This window comes from Chiloscyllium punctatum, chromosome 44 (genome assembly GCF_047496795.1).
Source record: "Chiloscyllium punctatum isolate Juve2018m chromosome 44, sChiPun1.3, whole genome shotgun sequence".
Taxonomy (NCBI): Eukaryota; Metazoa; Chordata; class Chondrichthyes; order Orectolobiformes; family Hemiscylliidae; genus Chiloscyllium; species Chiloscyllium punctatum.
Window position 1 is genome coordinate 43,290,525 of NC_092782.1, and position 27,314 is coordinate 43,317,838.

A 27,314-nucleotide genomic window follows, 5' to 3' on the forward strand; every position below is an offset into this window, starting at 1 on the left:
ATGGAGTTGAACACTGTGCTATCATCAGTAAATCTATGCACATCTAACCTTCTGATGGAGGGAAGGTCAGTGCTGAAGCGGCTCCTGTTGGTTCGGCCTAGAACACTGTCAGAATGTTGAGGAATCTCCAGTTTCCAACAATGACCAGTTACGTTTATTAACTCATATGCTGTGGCACTACAACAAATTGAATAGATATACTGAAACTTCAAGGATCGGTTTCTCACTGGATGTCTTTAATATTAACCAAATCTACTTGGTTCTGATGATTGTACTGTCCATTGATTCAGGTCTTAATATTGATGTACAAACTTCAGCAAGAGACTTATTAGTGTGAGATTAATACTGAAGGACTGAAGCAAGGAGTTAAATGTACAAAAACTTATTAAACACATCTTTACTAAATATATTTTTTCTGACTGGGTTCACACAATTCTTAGAAAAGACACATGCGCGCGCGCGCACGTACACACACACACAAACAAAATGGATCAAAGCTCCTCGCCAGTAGAATCACTGACCCTGACACACCTCATTTTGTACATTGAATATGCAGCAGAAAACAAAAACTTCTGAGAACCTAACTGAGTGCATGATGTGACTGACAGGCTTTCTGACTGCCTGCCACCAGAAATAGTGTGAATACAGCTTTTGTCTTAATCCTCCTTTAAACTGACTGCACAAGATCTGATAGATCTTGGGCGGCACGGTGGCACAGTGGTTAGCACTGCTGCCTCACAGCGCCAGAGACCCGGGTTCATTTCCCTCCTCAGGCGACTGACTGTGTGGAGTTTGCACGTTCTCCTCGTGTCTGTGTGGGTTTCCTCCGGGTGCTCCGATTTCCTCCCACAGTCCAAAGATGTGCAGGTCAGGTGAATTGGCCATGCTAAATTCCCCGTAGTGTTAGGTAAATGTAGGGGTATAGATGGGATGCGCTTCGGCGGGGCGGTGTGGACTTGTTGGGCCGAAGGGCCTGTTTCCACACTGTAATGTAATATAATCTAATCTAAAAGATTGCGTATGCTTGGTATGCATTGCTATAAACAGCTGCAGCCACAGAAACTGTTTCCTGCAAAACCTTAATATTGATCTTTATTCCCCAGATGGAGTTTTTGCCACATTGACTTCTCCTGAACATGTTGGACTATAATCAGCCTCTTGTAATAATTTTCCCTGATTGTTTTTATTCATGCATGGGAGTTGGGCATCACTAACTGGCCAGCATTTATTGCCTGTCCCTAGTTGCCTTTGAGTAGATTACTGGGCCAATTCAGAGGGCAGTTGAGAGTCAACCTCATTGCTGTGGCTCTGGAGTGACATGTAGGTCAGACCAGGCAAGGATGGCAGATTTCCTTCCCTAAAGGACATTACTGAACCAGATGGTTTGTTTTCTGAAAATCATCTCATGGTCATCAATAGATTTTTAATTTCAGATTATTATAGAATTCCACCATCTGCCATGGTGGGATTTGAACCCAGGTCCCCAGAATATTAGCTGGCTTTCTAGATTAATAGACTAGTGATAATACCAGTGGGTCATCACCTCCTCAACATTCTAGCCAGTGATCTTGTTACACGTTACCTAAGTGGTTAATTCTTACATATGTGTCACATGTAAAGGCTTCAGGACCCTGTAGCAACATTACAATTGTTGTCACAATGCTGAACATCACTGAGTATAAATTAAAAGTGAGATAACAAGAGTTCAAAGCAAATATGTCCCTGTTAGAGTGAAGGGTAAGGCTGGTAGTAGTATGGAACAATGGATGAATAAAAATATTGAGGCTATGGTCAAGAGTATGAAAGAGGCACATTTTAAGGATAGACACCTTAGTGAATCTCTTGAACAGTATAAGAGACGTAGGGGCATTCTTAAGTGGGAAATCAGGAGGGCAATAAGGCGATATGAGATAGCATTGGTTGATAAGGTTAAGGATAATCCAAAGAGATTTTACAAGTACCTTAAGAGCAAAAAGAGCAAATAGGGAGAGAATAGTGCCCCTTAGACATCAGCAAGGTCATCTATGTGTGGTACCACAGGAGATGAGAGTGATGCTAATTGAACATTTCGCTTCAGTATTTACTGTGCAAAAAGATGTGAAAGCTAGGGAACTTGGGGAAATAAATATTGATATCTTAAAAAGAGTCCAATTCACAGAAGAGCAGGTGCTTGATGTCTTAAAAAATATATAGCTGAATAAGTCTCAGGCATCTGATCCAGTACATCCCAAGATGTTGTGGGAAGGGAAGAAATTGCGTGGACTCTAGCAAAGATATTTATATCATCTATAGCCACAACTGAGATGCTGGAGGACTAGAGAGTGGCTAATGTTCTGCCTTTATTTAAGAAAGGCCCTAAGGAGAAGCCTGGGAACTATAGACCAGTGAGTCTGACATCAGTATTGGGTAAGTTATTGGAGGGGATTCTGAGAGATAGGAGTTACATGCATTTGGAGAGGCAAGGACTGATTAGGGATAGTTGGCTCGGCTTTGTGTGTGGGAAATTGTGTCTGACAAACTTGATTGAGTTATTTGAGGATGTGACCAAAAAGATAGACGAGGACAGAGCAGTAGATATTGTCTACATTGACTTTAGAAAAGCCTTTGACAAGGTTCTACATGGTAGACTGGTTAGTAAAATTAGACCACATGGGAGTCAGGGAGAGCTTACCAATTGGGTACAAAATTGGCTTGACAGTGGGAGACTGAGGGTGGTGGTGGTGCAGGATTGTTTTTCGGATTGGAGACCTGTGACCAGAGGTGTTCCACAGCAATCATAACTGGGTCCATTGTTGTTTGTCATTTAAAGAAATGGTTTGGATGAGAATTTGAATGATTGACTGATTGTCACATATATCTTGAAGATACAGGAAAAATCTTTTGTTGCCACAATCTGACACCAATTTGAGTTACAATAAAAATAAAAACAAATTACTGAAATAAAAGTTCATCTTCAGTTCAAATTGGGGTCTCAAGCATGGCTCCAAGGCTTCTGCAAGGTGGCTGGAGGGTGTTCCAGTCCTCAAAGAGTTCCAAGCTGAGAACAGCAATAACGATGCCAGTGCCCCAGAAGACCCTGACTCTGTTGTTGCCACCACCTCACTGACACTGCTACGAATCCAGGGTCCAGGCTCACCATCAGCAGAAGTCCAGGATCTGGACCTATTGCCTCTACCAAGAGTCCAGGCTCTGGGCTTACTGCCACCAGGAGTCTGAGCTCCAGGCCTATTGCTGCCAGGAGTCCGAGATCTGGGCCTACCGCCACCAGGAGTCCGGGCTCTGGGCCTATCGCCGTCAGGACTCCAGGCTCCAGGTCTACCACTGCCAAGAGTCTGGGCTCTGGGCCTACCACTGCCAGGAGTCCAGGTTCCGGGCCTACCACTGCCAGAAGTCTGACCTCTGGGCCTACTACTTCCAGGAGTCTGGGCTCCGGGCCTACCACTGCCAGGAGTCCGAGCTCTGGGCCTACCACTGCCAGGAGTCTGGGCTCCGGGCCTACCACTGCCAGGAATCTGAGCTCTGGGCCTACCACTGCCAGGAGTCCGGGCTCTGGGCCTACCACTGCCAGGAGTCTGGCCTCCAAGTTTACCACTGCCAGCAGTCCAAGCTCCAGGTCTACCACTGCCAGGAGTCCGGGCTCTGGGCCTACCACTGCCAGGAGTCTGAGCTCTGGGCCTACCACTGCCAGGAGTCCGGGCTCTGGGCCTACCACTGTCAGGAGTCCGGGCTCTGGGCCTACCACTGCCAAGAGTCCGGGCTCTGGGCCTACCACTGTCAGGAGTCCAGGCTCTGGGCCTACCACTGTCAGGAGTCCCAATCCATGCTGTCAATGCTGCAACCACCACCCAACCAATACCTCTCTAGCCTCGAAGGTGAAGAAAAAAGGAAGAAGAAAAAGAAGAAAATTACAAATCGCAAACGATGTCGCTGGCCTGGAACAGACAGGCTTTGACGATCCCATACACTAACTACCCTGCCGGTGTTATGGCGTGGTTAGCAAGTTTGCAAATGACTCCAAAATTGGGGGTACAGTGGACAGTGAAGAAAGTTATCTATGATTACAAAGGGATCTTCTTTTAGTATGTGTGTTCTTCTCCTGAATGTCTTATTTCTCTTCCTCTGCAAATTAATTCTACATTTCTAATAGTTTCTTGTCAATGACATCAATGAATATGATTTATCTTTCTAATCCCATGATCTGTTTAAATCCTATATGTTCTAGGCCTATATTATTCCTGCTCTGTGTTCATCTCTTGTCCGTATTGTCTCCTGGGCTACAGCTTTGGTAGCTTATGTGCTCTGTGGCTTGTACATATATTTTGCACCTCATGGCTTCTTTGCTCCTCCTTATGTTTTTTTTTTCAATCTGTTATGGTCGTTCTCAATGATGTAGGCTTCTGAGATAGAAGTGCAAGTTGTACATTCAATCTCCTAACCATCAATAACTCTGACAGTCTGTGGTGGTGGTCTGCAAAATTTAAATCTTCATTCTTTTTCAGTGAAGCTTCTAGTGCATACCTTCTACTCTCAGCTTTGCTCTTTGCTTGAGAATAGGGGAATGACCTCACAACATGAATGAAATGTGCAAATATTTTAAACTGTTTATTTGCTAAATGTGGATCACCATAGAGTCCAGAATGCCAAGCATTGAATACACTTTCTTGGGTAATTGTCTCACTGCCTCTGCCTTGATTTTGCGTCGATGGTTAATGTCAAAACACCTTGAGCAATAGTCTATGACACTGACAAAGATGTGCCTTTAAACTTGAATAGACCCATTGCCAAGCATTCCCAAGGGCTTGATGGAAAAAAATGATGATAATAACAATTCTTCTCTTTGCTGTTCAGAACACAAGGAACACTTATGTCTTGTATTGATTGAGAAATTCCTAGCCACCACACTGATCGATGCAATCTTGCACAACACTGTGTAATGTTCAAGTGACAAAGTTAATCACTCATCAGAGCCTAGCATGTTGTCTATGACAGTGAGATGTCTGTACTGTTCAAAGTACTGGCATAGTGTGACATTTCTGTGGGTAGGAAGTTATATTTAGGTTACACCAGGTAACGATTTCAGATTTCCTTCTGAAACAAATGGGTTTTTTTTACAATAGGTTTTTATTGAATTAGGTTCAGTTTTAAACACACCTTCATTATTACTCTCAATGATGTTCCTCCAGGATCTTGTAAGTTTATTGGGATGACTGCAATTTAAGCCATTTGAGCTGATTCTCTCAAGCTGAAGCATGTGCTCCACTGTTGGGTGTCAATTTACTATGTTTGAGTTTCCGGTATTTATCTTTAAAGTTGTTGATTTCTCTCAATTTTTTTTCAGGTTTTATGAGGCCTCCATCTCTTGAATGCATCATAATTCGAAGGTTATGCCTTTTGTTTCAGCTTTGACTATATTATAACCATATTGCTGTTTTAAAATGACTCAAATTTCCACCATTTGACACTGTACGCCCTCTACTGAGCAGTCTACCCGACTATATGGCTTCATTCCCTTCCATTTGATGAGGCTTCAACATGGCACTTGGTGCAGGCTTTCTTCATGTTTTGGTCTGAGGTTTTTAGTGTATTCTCTCTCTTGTGGGCTATAAACTGAATCACCTCACTCAGTACTCTCCTTGGTGCACCACCATCCCCTGGAAAGACCATCCTGTTCCGCTGTCTCCATGCAGCATTAAATCCTTTCAAGCTTATGAAAGTTCTAACAAGGCTTCATCTGATTGTCTGACTCCAATTTGTTAATAAATTAATTCAGCTTACAATCTTTTATGTAGGCAATTCTGTGCCAGCCAATGAAGGTCATTTATAAACGACTACATGCGTCCATAGTGCTTTGGAAGTGGAGTTGCAGATAGACAGGGTGGTGAAGAAGATATTTGATACACTTACCTTTATAGGTCCGTGCGTGGAGTATAGAAGTTGGGAGTTCATTATTTGCAGCTGTACAGGACATTAATTAGTCCCCTTTTAGAATATTGCATACAATTCTGGTCTCCCTGCTGTAGGAAAGATGTTATGAAACTTGAAAGGGTTCAGAAAAGATTGACAAGGATGTTGCCAGGGCTGGCGGGTTTGAGCTACAGGGAGAGGCTTTTTCCCTGGAACGTTGAAGGCTGAGGGGTGACCTTATAGAGACTTATAAAATCATGAGGGGCATGGATAGGGTGAATAGCCAAGATCTTTTCCCTCGCGTTCGGGACTCCAAAACTAGAGGGCTTGGATTTAAGGTGAGTAGGAAAAATTTAAAGGAACCTAATGAGCAACATTTTCATGCAGAGAGTGGTGTGTGTCTGGTATGAGCTGCCAGAGGAGGTGGTGGAGGCTGAACATTTAAAAGGCATCTGGAGTGGTAGATGAGTGGTAAATGCCGTGGGTGGCATGGTGGCACAGTGGTTAGCACTGCTGCCTCACAGCGCTAGAGACCTGGGTTCAATTCCCACCTCAGGCGACTGACTGTGTGGAGTTTGCACATTCTCCCCGTGTCTGTGTGGGTTTCCTCCAGGTGCTCCGGTTTCCTCCCACAGTCCAAAGATGGGCAGGTCAGGTGAATTGGCCATGCTAAATTGCCCGTAGTGTTAGGTAAGGGGTAAATGTAGGGGTATGGGTGGGTTGCGCTTCGGTGGGTCAGTGTGAACTTGTTGGGCCGAAGGGCCTGTTTCCACACTGTAAGTAATCTAATCTAATCTAATCATGATTAAGAAGGATTTGGAGGAATATGGGCCAAATGCTGGCAAATGGGACTAGATTAGTTTAGGGATATCTGGTCAGCATGGACTGAAGAATCTGGGCAGCACAGTGGCTCCGTGGTTAGCATTGCTGCCTCACAGCGCCAGGGACCTGGGTTCGGTTCCCACCTTGGGCAACTGTCTGTATGGAGTTTGCATATGCTCCCCATGTCTGCGTGGGTTTCCTCCCACAGTCCAAAGATGTGCAGGGCAGGTGAATTGGCCATGCTAAATTGTCCATAGTGTTAGGTGGATTAGATTAGATTAGATTAGATTAGATTAGATTACTTACAGTGTGGAAACAGGCCCTTCGGCCCAACAAGTCCACAGCGCCCCGCCGAAGCACAACCCACCCATACCCCTACACTTGCCCCTTCACCTAACACTACGGGCAATTTAGCATGGCCAATTCACCTGACCTGCACATCTTTGGACTGTGGGAGGAAACCGGAGCACCCGGAGGAAACCCACGCAGACACGGGGAGAACGTGCAAACTCCACACAGTTAGTCGCCTGAGGCAGGAATTAGTCGTGGGTAAATGTAGGGGAATGGGTGGGTTGCTCTTTAAAGGGTCGGTGTGGACTTGTTGGGCTGAAGAACCTGTTTCCACACTGTAGGGAATCGAATTGAATCTGTTCCTGTGCTGTACAGCTCTATGACTTGGATTTTTATTCTATTTCATTTACATCTGCTTAATAAGCACATTTCTCTAAACATTATAATGATCAGCAATAAAATGCTGTATTCTTGTCAATGGCCTATCTTGCTAATAAGTCATTCTCTGTTGTATAAGGTCAGCGATGGGCTCCTTGGAAGTTTCGGAATTTTTCTGGTCCCCGTCTCTGGGGGGAAGTTAGTCAGTTATTCTAATTGTTTTGTGAGCAGTAGGTCAATTCGACAGTCATGTAGCATAGACCGACTTAGCATCTCCTCGAGATAACATCTCTGACGTGGTGTTAGTATTGCTAACTAATCTGAAGCCGATGTAAAAAGTAAAGTAAAGTCACCATAGCCCCAATGGACCATAGGCCAGCTCTCTGTTTGGAGACAGTGACTGGTGGTGAGTTTAACCTGTGGGTCACCACACGTCAGATGAGGGGGTGAAGTTGAGAAAGTCAGACTTTCATGGGACCTCAGTCATTACAGGAAGCAAACCCATGGTTTCATTGTGCATCATAAACCTGCCATATCTCCAACTGAGCTAACCATCTGCCAAAGACTTATTAGTGGTTAATCTCTCACCACTTAATACAACAAAAATCCCATAGATTAGTATAACAATGATGGTTGGTGAGAAAATCTACGTTAAAAACAATTTTAGTAGAACCAGGTACCAGCCACTAACATCCCTTATACCATGGGGGCAGAGATGCAGACTGCTATCTAAAGAATTGACACCAATCTTGAGAGAAGGAAAAACATTCAACTAAAACAAAAGTGCCTAGTTAAGAATTCAGTAGCTTTTAAAAAGGAGCACAGATCGAGTCAGTTCCTAAACATCCAGCAGCACAGAGCCAGAGAAACGTTAGCCAGAGAAATGTTAGCAACAATAATTCTTTAGAAACTTGAAGTAGCCAGTACCAGATAAAAAGTAGTAAGAAACTCACAAAGATCAGAAACAGTCTTACCAAAGTTACAAAGCGATAAATCCAAATCCTGATTGCTAAAAAGGTGGTTGACTTCAGGCTCTAGTGGTAAGCAGGATGGAAGTACTTCTGGAGGAAAATTCTTACTACGATGCTGAATGAAGTTTTAAACAATTGTATTTATTAAACAAACATCTGGGAGAGGACCCTAGCAGGAAAGACAGTGGGACAGCAATGGCTAAGAGCTTCTGGGAGTAATTCAGGAGACACAGCAGAGATTCATCTCGAGGAAAAGGAAGCGTAGTACAGGGAGGATGAGGCACCTGTGGCTGACGAGGGAAGTCAGGGATAGCTAAAACAAAAGAGAAAGTATGTAATGTGATGAAGGGCAGTGCGAAATCAGAGAATTGGGAAGCTACCAACAAGACCAACACAGAGTCATAGAGTCATAGAGATGTACAGCATGGAAACAGACCCTTCGGTCCAACCCGTCCATGCCGACCTGATATCCCAACCCAATCTAGTCCCACCTGCCAGCACTCAGCCCATAATATCCCTCCAAACCCTTCCTATTCATGTACCCATCCAAATGCCTCTTAAATGTTGCAATTGTACCAGCCTCCACCACTTCTTCTGGCAGGTCATTCCATACACACAGAGGGCAACAAAAAAAGAAATAAGGAGAGGGAAGATTAAATATGAGGGTAAGCCAGCCATTAATACAAGAGTTTCTTTGCATATATAAAGGGCAAAAGAGAGGCAAAAGTGAACTTTGGGCTGCTGAAAAATGATGCTGGAGAGATAGTAGTGGGGAACAAGGAAATGACTGAGGAACTGAATAATTACTTCATGTCATTCTTCCTCGTGGAAAACATGAGTAATATCCAAAAAAAATTCAAGAGAGTGAGGGGCAGAGCTGATTATGCTGTCGGTCCCCAAGGAGAAGGTGCTAGAAAGACTGAATGGCCTGAAGGTGGATAAATCACCTGGACCAGATGGACTACACCCCAGAGTTCGAAGCTGAAGAGATAGTGGGGTGTTAGTGGGGATCTTTCAGGAATTGCTAGAATCAGGGAGGGTCCCAAAGGACTAGAAAATTGCTAATGTAACACTGCTGTTTAAAGAGGGAGTAAGACAAAAGACGGAAAATTACAGACCAATTAGTCTAACCTCGGTCGTGGGTCAGATCCTGTGAAGAATGAGATTTCTGAATACTTGGAAGTATATGGTAAATTGGGCAAAGTCAGCATGGTTTCATCAAGGGGAGGTCATGCCTGACAAATCTGCTAGAATTCTTTGAGGAAGTAATGAGCAGGTTAGACCAAGGAGAGTCAATAATGTTATCTACCTGGACTTCGACAAGGTGCCGTACAGGAGGCTACTGAGTAAGATAAGGGCCCATGGTGTTAGAGGCAAGATGCTAGCATGGATAGAAGCTTGGCTGTCAGGCACATAGTGGGGATAAAAGGATCAGGATGGCAGCCAGTGACAAGTGGTGTTCTGCAAAACTCAGTGTTGGGACCACAACTTTTCACTTTATATATTAATGATCTAAATGAAGGAACTGAGGGCATTCTGGCTACGTTTGCAGTTGATACTGGATAGACTGGAAGAGAAAAGCAAAAGGGGAAATGGAGAAATAAGGAAAGCAAATGCAAGTGGCCAAGCCCCAGGCCAGGAACATAATCACAGCGCTGCTGCAGCCCTGCCACCATCTTGGCCGAAGCTTGTTACAGAAGCAAATCTTACTGTGTTCTCTGACAAAGCAGCTCAGTTAAAAACCAGGTTTATCATTGTCTGGTCTAAGGGGTGTGTTCTCCAGCCTTCTGCTGCATCTGCAATGTCCCCCAACAACCTGATTAGCTTTTGGAAATAAAGGTGTGTTCTTGACCACAAATTTCATTTCAGTTGCTGAATTTAAGCTTTTTGCACTGCCATCGGCACTGATCACATGTTTTATTATGTTTTTTAGATTCTAACTTTGGAGTCCATTGAACTTTCTGCAAGAACTCTACTTCCAGCATGACCTGTGAACATATTCTCTCAGGACAAGGTTGGAACTTTGTTCTTTTCCAGTCTATCCATTAATCATCTGAAATCATCAGTATTATATATCATATTTGTACGTCTTCTGGTATTACTTTCATCACTCTACAGACCTGATTAACATTACTCAATCAAACAAATCCATCAAAACAAGGAACTGGCCATTAGTCACAGTGCGTTCTAAGCAGAGTATGGTTTGATGGTGACGTTGTCATATTCCTGGATACCTGGAGAATGAAAATTACAAATCTTGTGCAACCAGGGATAAGTAATATGTGTTAACCTTGATAATGATTCCCACAACCTGAGAACGAATTAAGTAATTAACCCAGGGCAGGACTCAAATAGCTCATGGTAGGACCCACAGAGTGTTGCTGAACAAAGAGACCTAGGGGTACTTGTGGCTGTACAGGAGATTGGTGAGGCCATTTTAGAATATAGCATACAATTTTGGTCATCTTTTTATAGGGAAGATGTTGTTAAACTTGAGAGGGTGCAGAAAAGATTTACAAGGATGTTCCCGGGACTGTAGTATTTGAGTTCTCGAGAGAGGCTGAATAGATTGAGATGTTTTTCCCTGGAGCATTGGAGGTTGAGGGGTGACATTGATAGAATCATAGAATCCCCTTCAGTATGGAAACAGGCCATTTGGTCCAACAAGTCCACGCCGACGCTCTGACAAGTAACTCACCCAGACCCATTTCCCCCTCCCCTATTACTTTACATTTACCCCTGACTAATGGACCTAACTTACACATCCCTGAATGCTAGGGGCAGCTTACCATGGCCAATTCACCTAACCTGCACATCTTTGGATTGTGGGACCTTATAGAGGACTGTAAAATCATGGGGGACATGGGATGGGGGAGTGCAAGGCTGGAAAACCTAGATTTAAGATGAGAGGGGAAACATTTGAAAAAGAACTTGAGGGATAATGTTTCCATGGTGTGTGCATGGAACAAGCTGCCAGAGGATATGGTGGAGGTGGGTACAATTAAAACATTTAAAAGGGATCTGGAAGGCCATATGAATTGGGAGTGTTTTGACAGATATGGGCTAAATACTGGCAAATTCCAATCAGTCAGGTCAGATTGGGTTGTATGGTCGGTGCGAACGAGTTGGACAAGGTGGACCGAAGGGTTTGTTTCTGCACTGTATGACTCTATGACTTTACAGTTCTAATTCATATTATTTTGAGGATATGGCAGGGCATCCTACACTCTTATCTTTCACCAAGCAGTCTCGCCTGAACTATCATGACCTGGGTGTTTCTCTAATTGGAATCGATAGCCTAGCTGGTTATTTAGTTACTTCTACACCCATATTCATTAGCTGGTGATTAGGGGATAATTAGAGGGACAGTGAGGCCTGTTGCTAAAGAGTTTTCTAGTATGATCATGATGATGTCATTCATCATGGCAATTGTGTGGCCTGCTTCACTTCCTCTTGAGTTCACATCTAAATGGTTTATTTACTGTGAGGGATCTAAAGCCTTCTGAATAGACTAAATTAAACAGCTACTGGACCACACAATTGGCTATGCTGGTATAATCTTATTTTGCTGATTTGAGAGCTGTAGTTGCACAAGCCAAACAGACTAGAGATGTACCATCTGTTCTGTGTTGACTTCCAGGGCAAGTAGAGATCACCAATATCCAAATAACGTGTTATGTTAACATGACCGAATACATGGTCTCTTTTAACTTGTTTAAAAGCACAGCCTTTCAAACCTTATTTCACATTGGTTATGGCCACTGAAATGTATAGTCCTGAGGTGAGCCATTTGGCCCATCTGCCTCTTTTTCACTGAACCAATCCAAACCACATCCCACTGTCCTTTATATGTTAGCATGGCTTAGTAGATGGCATTCTGATTTCTCATCCCAACCTGGGCTCAACCCCAACTAAGACTTGACCATTGGCACTACAGTCCAGTATGGAGGGAATGTGCATTTTTGGAGGTTTCTTCCTTTTGGCAGCATGTTAAACTAGAGCCCATCTGCTCTCTCAGGTAAATAATAAAAGTAACACAATTCCAAAAAGAGCAGGGAGTCCTTGGTCATTGTGAACTGTGTGTCCTTTCTAGGATGTATTTCTCAAGCCAAATGCTGTCTCTCATTTATTATCCCCAGTCTTCCATGTTGGACATGGGAATATTAACAGATGTTACCAAAATGGACTTCCAGAGGCATTTGATAAAAGTTGTGTGCAGGAGTCTGTTACCAAAATAAGATTGCACACAGTTCAAGGTATTAAAGACTAAATGGAATGTTAACCTTCATTTCAGATGTTTTAATTTCATTTAGAATTTATTAATTCCCAGCTGATATACTATTGTTCTGAGCACTTCACCTCATGAAAGACATATTCACCAGATAGACACACCGTCCGCTTGAACCTGATGTATTCTCTTCAGTTTAGAAGTTTAAAGATAAACTAAATGAATTGTTGTAAATGACAGACACTTTGATAGGATTCTCACAAAATGACTATTCTCTGTGATACAGAGATCCAGAAAATCAGGATCCAGTTTTAAAATTAAAGTTGGGACATTTAGGAACGATGGCAGAAAAGCCTTTTACATGCCGCTGACAATGCCTCAATTGCCTCAGCATCACTACATGCTGTGGGACAACTGATATTTTCAATTCTGAAATCAATTGTTTTTGTTGGCTAAAGCAAATGGAACAAAAGAGGGGAAATAGAATTGAAATTCCAATCAGCCATGATTTGATTCGATGGTTTGGGGGCCTGAATGGGATGACTTAGTTCTGTTTTTATGTTTAAGCTGAGTTCTGCGACTGCACCTCAAAGCAATTGGGGATGATTTCTCTGCTAAGTTAGGTTAGCTTCCTCCTTTAATTCAGCCCTTTGCAGTTTTTCACTTCTCTGTTCATTATTCTATCCTTTAGCCTCTCCCCTCATTCTGGTTTGGTATGTAATGGTCACTGCATCCATGCTTCATGACATCTCCTTCATTATTTTAATGTGTCATTGTCACTTATTTTCCAACATTTTTAATGAGAATGGTTCCATCTCTTTGTGTGATGAACATTAACTACACAGTGCAGACTCTGAATCTGTTATAATTTGGAATCTGATCATTTCCTTCAACTGCCCACCGAGTGAAGATAGAGTGAATTGGGCTACCCAAGCCAGATAAATGCCAGGTTTGACTGTTATGTTAGCCAGTGTCAACCCAAGCCTGATCAAAGCTGCTACAATTGGACTCAATGCCTTGGACCACATTGCAGTGAACTCAACTCAGTCTTCCGTTCCCTGGATATTTGTGAGTGTTGAGTCAGGCGAACATCTCTGTTCCATCCATGGAACAGCCTGTCAATACCTTCTTCCCTGGCTCACTGAGGTGAGGTACCAGATGACATCTAGTACTTGTAATTTCCATTCCTTCAGGGCAAGAAAGGATATAAGTAGGAACAGAAGCTGTTTTGTTCTTCCGATAAGTCCCAGATACCACCACTCCCCATTGCCTCCTCATTTATGTTACCTTCTAAACTGCTGAAGTAACATGTCGTGTGTGATATACAATCTCTGCCACCCTCCATCTCATTCCTTCAGACCATTTTTCTCACCTCACCCTCCCCTGACCTTTCTGACACAGGCTTTCCCTAAATTCCACCCTGCCTTGACCTTCCCTCACTTGCTGAAGAATGTGTTGCTGGAAAAGTGCAGGAGGTCAGGCAGCATCAAAGGAGCAGGAGAATCGACATTTCGGGCATCAGCCCATCTTCCCTCACTTGCTGTCTGCATTTGCTGCTCCACCTCTCAGCCTCCAGCTGTTTCCCTCTCCCACTCCCTTCCTCCCACCAGCTTTCGCTGACTCTATCAATATGTGAAGAAACCTTTATTAACCTCAGCCAATTCTTTGTGCTCATTTGCTGACAATAAACATTCTGCTAGTTTTGCCTCCATTTGCAGCTTGATCTCAGTGTGTCTCTAATTGGCCTGTTGTGTAACTGGTCAATAAACTGTGACCAAATAAACAAAGGTCAGACTGGATCAGTTTAACAGCAGCTCTGAAGTACATGTTGCAATGGCTCAGCTAACAAAATAGATTAATCAGAGCAAGTTGAATATCACAATCACTGCAGTTCCTGTCAGCTTATTTAATGTATTACAGTCCCTTTCAATTAAAAAGCACTTGAAAAGAGAATGATTTGCTCCATCCATCTAATAATAAGGGGAATTTAACTCCTCATTGTTGAGAAGATTGGTACATTAAAATTCCTGGCAGTACAAATACAAGTGATTCCCCGGTGTGTGGTCACTCTGTGTTTGATACTACTTGGCACAAAGGGGTTTTAGTCAAAGGTGCAAGATAATTAAGATATTGTTAACTGATTTAAGTGAAATTCTTGTCCATTGTCCTAAATAAATTAATCTCTCGTTGACTATCTTATATTGATGACCCCAGGTTTGAATCTTCTCCTTGATGGGAATATTATCTCTGGGCTGGATCTTTTTCTTTTGGCTGAATCCGAGTTGCAGCGAGTACGTAGGAAAGATTTCCGCTGTGAGGCCAAGTGAGCTTCTCATCATACCCTACGAAACTCACCTCATCTACCCTGTCACTGCGGTGTCCTTCCTGTTTGATTCCAGCCAATCCTACCACATGCCATTCCCAGAACAACTCAGCACTCAGTGTAAATTCCAGGATTCACTGTCTTGTGCGTACACCATCTTTAAAAGCCCGTTGTGCATCTGGACAAGCACAGTTAGTCCAGAATTGCCCTGTATGGCTCCTGGCATTTGGCCAGGGAATTGCATATTCCAAAATGCATCACCTCACATTTATCCGGATTGAACTCCATCTGCCATTTCTCTGCCCAACTCTCCAATCTATCTAAATTCTGCTGAATTCTCTGACACTCCCCCTTCACTATCTGCTACTCCACCAATCTTATTGTCATCTGAAAGCTTGCTAATGAGGCAACCTACACCTACCTCCAAATCATTTATGTATATCATAAACAACAATGGTCCCAGCAAAGACACCACTGGTCACAGGTCTCCATTTTGAGAAACTTCCTTCCACTACTACTCTGTCTTCAGTTGCCTAACTGGTTCTCTATCCATCCACCTAGAATGCCCTGGACCCCATGCGACTCCACCTTCTTCATCAGCCTACAACGGGGGACCTCATCAAACACCTTACTAAAGTCCATGTATATGACATCGACATACTTCCCACATCAATCAACTTTGTCACCCCTTCAAAGAATTCTTTAAGGTTTGTAAGACGTGACCTTCCCTGCACAAAACCATGCTGCCTATCACTGATAAGCCCATTTCCTTCCAAATGGGTTTATATCCTATCCATTAGTATCTTCTCCAGTAGCTTCCCTACCACTAACATCAGGCTCACAGGTCTGTAATTACCTGGATTATCCCTGCAACCCTTCTTAAACAAGGGGACAACATTAGCAATTCTCCAGTCCTCTGGGACCTCCCCAGTTTTCAAGGATGCTGCAACGATGTCTATTAAAGCCCCAACTATTTCTTCTGTGGCTTCCCTCAATAACCTGGGATAGATCCCATCAGGTCCTGGGGACTTGTCCACCTTAATGCCTTTTAGAATACCCAACACTTCGTCTCAACACTTCAATTCACCACAAAGGTATACAAGAAAGCCACACACACAGACCAAGTCCTGAACTACGAAAGCAACCATCCCAACACACACAAAAGAAGTTGCATCAAGACATTGTTCAAGAGGGCCACAACACACTGCAGTACACCAGAACCGCAAAAAGAGGAAGAAGAACGCCTATACAATGTATTCGCCAAAAACGGATACCCTTGCAATTTCATCAACAGATGCCTAAGGGAGAGACAACGGAACGAGGACATGCTGCAACCCAAAGGACTAGCCACACTACCATACATCAGGAGCATTTCTGAACTGACAGCCAGACTACTGCGACCACTAGGACTTATAACAGCACACAAACCAACAGCCACTCTCAGACAACAACTCACCAGAACGAAGGACCCGATACCCAGCATGAGCAAAACCAATGTAGTGTACAAAATCCCATGCAAGGACTGCACAAAACACTACATAGGACAAACAGGAAGACAGCTAATGATCCGCATCCATGAACACCAACTAGCCACGAAACGATACGCAGATGACAAGCAACATGAATTCGACTGGGACAACATTACTATTATAGGACAAGCCAAACAGAGAACAGCCAGGGAATTCTTCGAGGCATGGCACTCATCCACAGATTCAATCAATAAGCACATTGACCTGGACCCTATATACCGACCACTGCAACAGACAGCTGGAACTGACAACCGGAAGCGACAGATTCAAACCACTACAAATGCCGGAGGAAAGATCACAGAAACATTTCACAGGAGGCTCCCAAGCACTGAGGATGTCACCTAGACAGGGGACGAAACGTCTGCACCAGAAATTCCCAGCTCGGCGAACAGAACCACAACAACGAGCACCCGAGCTACAAATCTTCTCACAAACTTTGAACTTTCTCTCTCCTTATGAAGACCTAACCTAGAGTAATCAAACATTTATCTCTAACCTCAATATCCACCATGTCCCTATCCTCGGTGAATACCAATGCAAAGTACTCATTAAGATTCTCACCCATTTTATCTGACTCCTCGCATATCTTTCCTCCTTTGTCCTTGAGTAGGTCAACCCTTTCCCTCATTACCCTCTTGCTCCTTATAAACAAATAAAAGGCTTTGGGGTTTTCCTTAACCCTGCTTGCTAAGGATATCTCATGGCATTGTTTAGCCCTCTTAATTTCTTGTTTCAGATTGGTCCTACATTCCCAATATTCTTCCAAAGCTTCATCTGACTTCAGTCACATAGACTTTATGTACACATCCTTTTTCCTCTTAGCTAGTCTCACAATTTAACCTGTCATCCATGGTTCCCTAATCTAGCCGTTTCTATCCCTCATTTTCACAGGAACGTTTCTCTCCTGAACTCTAATCAACCTTTCTTTAAAAGCGTCCCACATATCAAATGTGGATTTGCCTTCAAACAGCTGCTCCCAATCTACATTCCTGAGCTCCTGCTGATTTTTGGTACAGTTAGCCTTCCCCCAGTTTATCTCTCTTCTTTTAGGTCCACTCTTGTCTTTGTCAATGAGTATCCTAAAACATGTGGAGTTGTGATCATTATTCCCAAAGTAATCCCCCACTGAAACTTCAACCACCTGGCTGAGCTCATTTCCTAACACCACGTCCAGTAGGGCCCCTTCCTGAGTTGGATGACTTACATACTGCTCCAGGAAACCTGCCTGGATGCTCCTTACAAATTCTGCTCCATCCAATCCTCTAACACTAAATGATTCCCAGTCAATGTTGGGAAAATTAAAATCTCCATCACCCTGTTGCTCTTTCTATGATCTCTCTACACATTTATACTCTATCTCACACGATACACATGGGAGGCTATAGGGCACCCTTTTCCGCAGGGAGGGACTTGGAAGGCCTGGCAGGAATTGCTCTTCCCCTCCCCAGGGCCAAGGTTACAATACTCGGCCATAGCCAAGCTGGTGCGAGGTTAAAGCAGTCTCAGCCGCATGGAGGAATTGCCCATCCCTCATCTCAAACCACCTTCTCAAGGGCAGCTAGAGATCGGCATCAAATATTGGGCCCACTAGTGACACCACATCCCATAACCGAATAAACAAATTCAATCACCTTCTCTACTCCATCATCAGATGTGCCACAATCTTCACTCTGCTGCTTCACACTTACTCGATCTATGCTCCTGAACCCCACCTTCCACCAAGTCTCATGCTCTCCCACTCTCACTATTGTCTGCAACATCTTCCCTTTTGTGCTCTCACCTACCCCAACCCCTAACCCTAAATACCTGCTGTGCTCCCTGTTCACTGGCGCTGGTCACCTCCCACCTGCAAGGAAAGGGACAGCTGTATCACCTACTTCCATCTGCCTTAATAACTGCCTCCCCTCTCATTCCAGGAATAAAACAGCCCGCAGTAGAACTCAAAGACACAAAACGAGGTGTCCTTCCCAACATTCACCTCATCAGCCCCTAGGAATAGGGGTAGACCATTCGACCCCTGGAGCCTGCTCCACTATTCAATAGGATTATGGTTGATCTCACATTCCTTCTGACCATGTTCCTGTCTTTTCTCTGTAACCTCGAGTTTGCAATTTAACCAGAAACTCGCTGCTGCTTAGCAAGAGCCTTTTGTGATAAGTATAAAATGTGCAGTGAGCTGCTGTCAAGATTTTCATCTGATTCTGCCACAAACTGCACTCTCACACATCTCTGTTTTCACTGTCTGTGTCTACACTATCATAATATTATCTAAAGGAGCTTCATCAGGTCACATTTTCTCTTCTCTTTGCAAGAGAAGAAGGTCTGTTCATCCTTTCCTGATTATAGTTCAGGTGAGTGTGGAGAGGTCAGGACAGACTGTAAGGAGATTACAAGATGCCTTTGTTGATGCCACAACTACAGGCAACGAGACTGTACAATGGTTGCAACATCAATAACAACACACGAGTTTACCACTTCCCTCCCTGTGAACTCTGCCGTCAACAATAACACTGCTGTGGAAACACTGTCAGCTCCATGTTCTCCTCCAAGTTAAATACCATCTCAACTTGGGTACATATCACAGCTCCTTCATTATCACCCGATCAATATCCAGCAGCTCTCTAACATTATTGAGGAGCAGCATCAATGGAAGGACTTCAGCGGTTGTAGTTGAAACTACAACACTACCTTCTCAGGGCAAGGAAGGTAGCCTTGCCTATGGTGATCACATCCTAAGAATAACTGAAAACGTCTGACCTCATGACTCATAGATGAGGAAGATTTAACTCTGAATTATAGTCCAGGAGTTGAAAAACACAGCAAAGTTAAAGATGAACCGAAGTTCCATTTTCTCATAAATCATCTTCCAGGAGGATTTGAATGTGGACTGCTTCTACCTGAAATTTGTCCCATTAGTGTTCGGTTTGTGCTAAGACACAAGACACATTACATAACAATCGCTGAGTCCAAGATCAGCTCAAGTTTCAAAGAAATACTTGAACAATCAAAGAGGAAGAAATATGTCATGTTTCATTCAGTCTGTTGATGCCTCAAAGCATCACTGTTGTGAGAAGTTCCACAGTCAATTTATGTACTCCAATCTTTGACAAGTAGTAATAAGATACATGAATGGTTAATCTGTTGCTGATGATGTTTAAGGGAAAATTGTCAGTCAGGACACAAGGAACACTTGACTGCTCTTCATTGCACAGTGCCTGGAGAGCTTCAAGAGTGTGTGTGACTAGAATGTGGGTTGTTTTTCATCACATTCCTCAATAGCAGTATGTTTCTCCGATACTGCACTGAATTCCTTGGAAGAACAGGATAATATAAATCTCCTGGGATTCCTGTGTGTGACACATTTGTGAAGTTGGAACAAAATCTAATGAATAAGGTAGAAGATAGAGAGATGTAAAGAGGGAGAGACAGAAGGAGAAAAAGAAAGACAAGAGAAGTGTTGCAACAGGTCAGTCCTTTTCTTTTTTAAATTTCAGTAGATGCCACACAGTTAGCAAGCAGACTGCTTATTGTGTACAGTGGGAGACGTTTTGGATTTCAGTGGAAGGATGACTGTTGCTGGCTATATTTAAAACACAATGGGTCCATGTAACAAATCAGCTTGTGCTGCTTATTTCATTCATCAGCTCTTTGTTTTTTATATCAACCTCCAGTATTGATGGAGAGATCAGGTTCTCTACCCAGCCTCAGTTATTGTACATATCAATGAGTTTAAAATCGATTGCAAGCTAAGGTTCCTGAATTGGAAATGGAGACCAAGCACAGATAAGGCTGTCTGAGAGAGCAGGGGAGCCGTAAATGGAGGGATATCACACGAAGAATGAAGGGGGATTTCAACAAAGTAGTTTCATACAAATGATGGCTAGAAACAGATTGTTTTTACTACAAGTGGTAGAAGAGACCAGAACATTACTAAATGAAATAAAGAATGGTGGATACTGGAAATCTGAAAATAAAAACACAAATTATTGGAGAAGCTCAGCAGGTCTAGCAGCATCTGTGGACAGAAAACAGAGTTAATGTTTCAATGACTCTTCAAACTTCAAAACTATTCCCCTACAATAAAAGACTACCACCAATTTTTTTTTTGCACATATAAATTTTGATGAAAATGAGTAATTCTAATGCTGGGAAATATGAACAGCTTTTGTCAGCCTGAAAGACTCCCAGAACAGATACATATAGGCTCGATGCAGAGTAAAGATCCCTATAGGGCAGGGAGCTCAAAACTCGAGGGCATAATTTTAAGGTACGAGGAGAAAGATATAAAAGGGACCTGAGGGGCAACTTATTCACACAGAGGGTGATTCATATATGGAATGAACTGCCAGAGGAAGTGGTAGACAACATTCAAAAGACATTTGGACAGGTACATGAATAGGAAAGGTTTAGAGGGATATGGGCCAAATGCTGGCAAATGGGACTAGTTTAGTTTGGGAAACCTGCTTAGCGTGGACAAGTTGGACTGAAGGGGCTGTTTCCATGCTGTATGTCTCTAGGAATCCCAGGGATGTCATAAAAATGTCTTAGATATCAAGTTAAATTCTGTTACTGGAGCCGAAATGTTAACTCTGCTCTCTCTCTATGTCTGTCACCTACTCCTAGTTTCTATGTCTCAATACACAGGATAGATATGGGTAAGGCTTCTTCTCCACTGTCCCTAACAAACACCCTCAGGGGCAAGAATAACATGAGTCAAACTAAGAGTAAAGCTTCTTTGACCTCAAAGCCATCTTAAAAACACATATTACCCCCGTTCGTACACCTCCATCCCATTCCCCAAGGTACAAAGGGGTCAGGTAGAATGTAATGCATCCTCTGTTCTGCCCTGGTTCAATATTACGTCAGGAGTGAAAATCTGTTCTGTGGCCAATCATTCCCTCCTGATTAGTATCTGAATACCAAGCAGAAGTGGAACTGAAAAGCTAAATTCATTGCTGACAATTAGGGATTGCTACTGACTACAAGATAATTATCACAAGCCCACGCTGCCCAAGGGTGTACATTTAATTCGAATTATACAGTGTTATCCCACTGAGATTGTAGCTCTATCAGTGGAACTGTAATTGTATTCTCACTTTAAATGATTTCAATATCTAACTCCTGTCTCTGGTCTGAAGGACATACATGTATGGCATGAATTATTCACAGCTTCTAAGAACGGTGTGATTTATGCATTAAGTTGCCTTTCTCATCCAAAGTACCATCTTTGTGTCAGATTGTTGACAAGTATTTTGGAAATGTTGAAAATCAGTGGGGAAGATATAGCAAAGTACAGAGGCAACATCAAATGCATTTCCCTGACATCAACCTGACCAAATACAACCTTCTATCATTCGATTCCCTCACTCTTATCCACCCTTACTGTGCCCACTCCCCAACTCTAATGTTGCTCATTCTGACCCCACTCATTGTAGCTGTTCTTGCTCTGTCCCAAATGTAAACTGTTTTTGCCCTGTCGCCCTAAAGCATTAGTCCTCATCCCACAATTCACTTCAGCTCTGATGAAGAGTCACCTCAACTAGAAACATTAGCTTGCTCTCTCTCCATGGATGCTCTCTGACCTGTTGTGATCTCCAGCAAATTTTGTTTTCGGCTCAGATTCCAACAGCTGCAGTAATATGCTCCTGGATTGTGTTCAATTGACTGCCATGTCTCTTTGGGAATGCCCACCCTGAAGAAGTTTTGTTCTTACTTCAGACAGGAGTTAAGGTTGTCTCTTTCACCAGGCACATCTTCATTGCTTTCCATTTCACTGCTGGTGTTCATAAATGTATCTTGCCTTGCCTCTTACCAGTAACCTGTGGTATGTGTGCTGCTTGACCCTCTCTCTGTCTCTCTCACCATGTAATCAATACAATACTCTCACCTTCCCTTCCACTAAAACCTCTCACCCTGCCCCTTCCACTATAACGCACTCATACCTGACCATCCACTAATGGAGCACTCCCCCCCTCGCTTCCATTTTAACACCATGTCATCCTATCTTCGTGTCATTATACACTCTTATCCTATTGGTTTCATTATAATAGACTCTCAGTGTAACACCTTCTTATAAACGCCCATTTTTGAACAATCTAACCCTGCCCCTACCATTATGACAAAGTGTGACCCTGCATCTCCCATTATAACACTTTTAACTTTCCTGCCCCATTGTAACACACTCACATCTTCCTGTGCCAATATCCATAATCTCACATTGCCTCCCATTTTACCTCAATCTCACCCTCGTCCCCCATTATTACCCACACTTGACTATTCCATCATTGTAGCACATTCCCACCCTGCCCATATAACACAATTTCAAATTGTTTCACCTAATATGGCACTGTCTCATCCACACCTTCCTTGTAACACATGCCCACTCTGCCCCTACCATTATTACACACTCTTTCCATGCTCCTCCCATTGTAAAACATACTCGCCCTATCCCTCACTCTCATACTCCATTATAAGACACTATCCTCCTATTGTAATGGTATCTCCCCAGATCGCCCCCATTACAATGTGCTTTCACCCTCACCCTCACTCCCCCCATTATATCATACTGTTATCTTGGTCCTTCACTCTCGCATACTCTCATCCTACCTTCCCAATAATACACACACTCACCTTGACCCTCATATAATAACACTCTCACCCAGAGCCCTCAATAGAGCACGCTCTCACCTTGTCACTCCCAAAATAACATGCTTTCACCCTGCATCCCAATTGTAATGCACTTTCATACTGTCCATCCCATTAGAATACACTCTCACTCTGAAACTCCCATGTTAACACTGTTTCACTCTTCTCCCATTCTAACATACTCTGAACCTGCCATCTCAGTATAACTCAATCTCATGCTACCTGATCCATAATGGCACACCATCATCCAGTGCCGCATTATAGAATAGTCTTACTATGTTCCTCTCGTTCTAACACACTCTCATCTTTCCATTTCCATCATAACACATTCTAACCCACACGCTGATTATAAAACCGATCTTACTGTGTCCTTCCCTTTATGACACTCTCATCTTGCCACTCCCATTATAAGACACTCTAACCTTCCAACACCTCCATTATAACACAGTCTCACCGAGAACTCCCACTACACTGCATTCTCCATCTGCTCCACCAGTCAAACACAGACTCTGCCTCCTCTGGTTATAATGCACTCTCTCCCTATCGTCATAATAAGACACTTACCCTCTTCCCCACTCCTACATTATCACACAATGTCACCCTTCCACCCCCCTCCCCCCACCATTATAATGCACTCTCACCCTTCCCCAATCACTTAATTACTTAATTATGCCCTGCCAATGCTGGTGGAAGCACTGTTCTTGAGGGATTGCAGACGTTTGAAGGTTTCTGCCTCCCACAGAAAGATTGACAGAATGAAATTGTGTTGCAGAAGAACAATGAGAGTTCTGATTGTGTAACATGTCATCGATGGTGCATACACGGCTCTTTGGCTGTCAATATGTGGTGTTGCCATAAACACATTGGGCACTATGCTGTCAATGTACAACTGGGGTGCAACCACCCAAAGAAAGTAACCTGAACAAATGCCCATTGTGCTGGCAGCACCCATGTTGCTGTTTCCCTACAAAAGTCAACAATTCCCATTGTCTCGAGGAGCTATTGCCTCCTCACTTGGCTCATTTGCCCCGTCCACTGCCCCATGTGAGAAGTGTCAGGCATATGCTTCACTTCATCGCTCTGGGACTGAAGACGTGGGACATGAAGATGGACTGGGAACCTTGACTCCAGTCCAAGCATCCCTTCCTCACAAGGAGACAGGGCAGTGCCAGGAAAGCTGGATGTAGAAACACACCCAGACAGTTGGCACTGTGGACACAACAGAAGTGACAGGGCCCTCCACCTGCACCCTACCTCCCCCATCTTTGACCCTTGGATGCCAAAGCTGAGTTCTGTCAACTTACCTAAGAAGAGCCTTGGCATGTCTGGCTGGTCTAGCGTCATGGTGCCCTGGTTTTTATCTTAATGTCAGAAAGTCATTTGGGTGAGAGTGTGGTGGAGGCCCAGAGAAAAGCTGTAGATGAAATGTGTATATTATTGCAGAGTGTTTGACTATAACTTTCAACTGTCTTGCACATCTACTTAAGTACTTATCAATATGTAGAATCATACATTACAGAAGAAGCCCTTCAGCCCATGGAATCTGTATCACCAAAAATACACCATTATTGACACTAGTCCCACTTTTCTGCATTAGGCTAATAGTGGCGAATGTTCTAAATTGTCAAAAAAGGTGACTTAATGGGAATCTAACTATGTTCCAAGCAAACATCTTGTCAATGTATCTTTAAAAATTCAACTAAGCAGCCAGAGAATGAGCAAGAAAGAAGACTGGAGAAAAATAGGAATGACACAGAAACAATTTGAATTTTAACCTCATGTTCAGGTGAATATATTGCAGCAATATTTGAGACTACTTTGCATGCATGAGCTGGATTTTCTTTTAAAAGAGCTGATTCAGGGAGATTGACATGTTCCAGAATTTGTTATTACTAATGTGTTCATAAATAGGAAATAATATTCACATTAATTTGTATGACTTCTATAATACATCTGTCAATAACAGTTTGTAAACACGGACAAATCTGGCATGTCATCTTCTACAGCTAGTATCAGTGGGTGTACACAAAACTAATAAATCCATTATTGATTTTTTTGCCTTAGGAAGTGCCACATGATACCAAAATCATTGCATGGACATGTTCAGTTTCCATCTCAATGTGGTAAAGTGGGTTCAGATTACTTACAGTGTGGAAACAGGCCCTTCTGCCCAACAAGCCCACACCGACCCACCTACATTTACCCCTTCACCTAACACTACAGGCAATTTAGCTTGGCCAATTCACCTAACCTGCACATTTTCGGACTGTTGGAGGAAACCAGAGCAAACCCACACAGACTTGGAGAGAATGTGCAAACGCCACCCAGTCAGTCACCTGAGGCGGGAATTGAAGCCGGGTCTCTGGCACTGTGTGGCAGCAGTGCTAACCACTGTGCCACCGTGCCTGTCGTAGATGGGAATGGGGAATGTGGAAGATGGAGTATTTGGATTGAACCTGCAGGGGCTTGACAGTATGAAATGGAGTGTTGTGAGGGATTGAAAGTGTAGCAAGTGGAGTATGGAGTAGGTTTCAGGATATGAAATGGAATATAGACTGAGATCAAGTGTGTAAGATTTGAAGAATGGATCGAGGTTGAGAATGTAAAGGATGATGAATGGCATGGGACTGCAAATGTAAAATGGAATATGGTGTGAGAATGAGGGTGTAAAATGGAATATGGTGTGGGAATGAGGGTGTAAAATGGAATAAGGTGTGAGAATGAGGGTGTAAAATGGAATATGGTGTGAGAATGAGGGTGTAAAATGGAATATTATGTGAGAATGAAGTTGTAAAATGGAATAAGGTGTGAGAATGAGAGTGTAAAATGGAATATAGTGTGAGAATGAGGGTGTAAAATGGAATCAGGTGTGAAAATGAGGCTGTGAAATGGAATATGGTGTGGGAATGAGGGTGTAACATGGAATATGGTGTGGGAATGAGGGTGTAAAATGGAATATAGTGTGAGAATGAAGATGTAAAATGGAATATGGTGTGGGAATGAGGGTGTAAAATGGAATATGGTGTGGGAATGAGGGTGTAAAATGGAATATAGTGTGAGAATGAAGATGTAAAATGGAATATGGTGTGGGAATGAGGGTGTAAAATGGAATATAGTGTGAGAATGAGGGTGTAAAATGGAATATGGTGTGAGAATGAGAGTGTAAAATGGAATAAGGTGTGAGAATGAGGGTGTAAAATGGAATATGGTGTGGGAATGAGGATGTAAAATGGAATATGGTGTGGGGATGAAGTTGTAAAATGGAATATGGTGTGAGAATGAGGGTGTAAAATGGAATATGGTGTGAGAATGAGGGTGTAAAATGGAATATGGTGTGGGAATGAGGGTGTAAAATGGAATATGGTGTGAGAATGAGGGTGTAAAATGGAATATGGTGTGGGAATGAGGGTGTAAAATGGAATATGGTGTGAGAATGAGGGTGTAAAATGGAATATTATGTGAGAATGAAGTTGCAAAATGGAATATGGTGTGAGAATGAGGGTGTAAAATGGAATCAGGTGTGAAAATGAGGGTGTAAAATGGAATATTATGTGAGAATGAAGTTGTAAAATGGAATAAGGTGTGAGAATGAGAGTGTAAAATAGAATATGATGTGAGAATGAGGGTGTAAAATGGAATATGGTGTGAGAATGAAGATGTAAAATGGAATATGGTGTGGGAATGAGGGTGTAAAATGGAATATAGTGTGAGAATGAGGGTGTAAAATGGAATATGGTGTGAGAATGAGAGTGTAAAATGGAATAAGGTGTGAGAATGAGGGTGTAAAATGGAATATGGTGTGAGAATGAGGGTGTAAAATGGAATATGGTGTGGGAATGAGGGTGTAAAAATGGAATATGGTGTGGGAATGAGGGTGTAAAATGGAATATGGTGTGGGGATGAAGTTGTAAAATGGAATATGGTGTGAGAATGAGGGTGTAAAATGGAATATGGTGTGGGAATGAGGGTGTAAAATGGAATATGGTGTGAGAATGAGGGTGTAAAATGGAATATTATGTGAGAATGAAGTTGCAAAATGGAATATGGTGTGAGAATGAGGGTGTAAAATGGAATATGGTGTGGGAATGAGGGTGTAAAATGGAATATTATGTGAGAATGAAGTTGTAAAATGGAATAAGGTGTGAGAATGAGAGTGTAAAATAGAATATGATGTGAGAATGAGGGTGTAAAATGGAATATGGTGTGAGAATGAGAGTGTAAAA